The following is a 1,566-nucleotide window of genomic DNA, read 5'->3' on the forward strand; positions in this document are numbered from 1 at the left end:
TGTGTTTTTGTGATTTGTCGATGCTTCTTATTAGGCAATAGTCAACTGTCACTAAATAAAATATTTGTATCAATGCATTATCATTTATTTCGTCTTTTCATTTACAGTACATAGTTTCAGTTTATTCTGTTATACGTGTGGTCTTATTTTAGTACAATGCCTTGAATACCATAATAACATAACACTGGAAACCGTGCCATTGTTTTGGCTTTCCTTTCACCCATCTATAAGCCATGTCACTGTATTGGCTTTTTAGCCACGCCCCATCCTTATGTCCCTGTTTTAGAATTTCTGCAGATACTATTCTCCTAAAGACGATTGAAGCAACTCAATCGAAGCGTCGAGATATTCTTAATCAACAACAGTTAATATATATTATAATTTCGCCATGCACACCAACCTTCAAACAACTTAATTTGTCTAATACTATATGATGATCAATACAATCAAATGCATTGGATAGGCCTTGAAAAGCAGCAATGGTATATTTATTATGAATAGCGGAGATTTCTACTTCATGTAATAAGGCATGAGTTGTTGAGTGATTGGGACGAAAATCTACGAGTAGTTTTAACAAGGTAATCCCTATTATTACTTATCATAGTAAGGTTTCGTTTACAATCAAAAATCAAAAATACAATTAGTTTATCAATAAGTATAAACTCAAAATTTTCTTGAATGCTTCATAAGAAAACTTCGTTCACAAAACCGACGTTGTTGTCTGAAGTGAATGCGTACATCTAGGGTTTACCACAAACTGATAATAATACATATTATTACTTTTGCTTTGCAAACCAACCTTCAAAAAACTTAATTTAAAAAGACTGGTCAAATTGGAATCAAATGCTCCTGTTAAGTACGACCATTTTAAAATTCACATGTTAAAAAATCGAAATTGAAGAAAATTACCCCTGAAAATCAATACCTGATAACTTTTATAATTGTAATATAATTTTATAATAACAGTTTATAATTGGTTTTTTTTTTTTTGCTTTTGTTTTTTTTTAAAAACAGCTTTACTTACTGTTTCATTTTTACCTAATGCGTCACAAAAACATATTTATGTGCATAACATGTGCTAAAAAAATATAAGTATTAAACTTTTTCTGAATATATCTTAGCGGGTTTACGATACTCTATCATCGAAGTCAACGCCTATCAACGTGTTAAAGTGGTTTAACAATAATCTACGAGTATTCTTAACAAGGTAATCCCTATTATTGCTTATATCATAGTGAGGTTTCGTTTACAAGACACAATTAGTTTATCAATAATTATAAACTCAAAATTTCCTTGTATACATCATCAGAAAACTTCATTCAGAAAATCGACGTATGTTGTACTGAATGCGAAGCCTATATCTAGTGTTTACCACAAACTTTGCAAACGTTGCTAGACACTGTTGCATTTGAAGAACACAAAACTCGTCTGTCCTTTCGGCGTACTAGGATTACTGGAACATCGTTTTTAAAGAGTTTCGCTAAAATATACATTAAAAACCAGTATAATATATCCATGTACTGTTCAGTCGAAACTTCACAAAAAAAAAATCTTGGTCTACCAGAT

This window comes from Anneissia japonica, unplaced genomic scaffold (genome assembly GCF_011630105.1).
Source record: "Anneissia japonica isolate Jap-2015-1 unplaced genomic scaffold, ASM1163010v1 scaffold6997_len847652_cov182, whole genome shotgun sequence".
NCBI lineage: Eukaryota > Metazoa > Echinodermata > Crinoidea > Comatulida > Comatulidae > Anneissia > Anneissia japonica.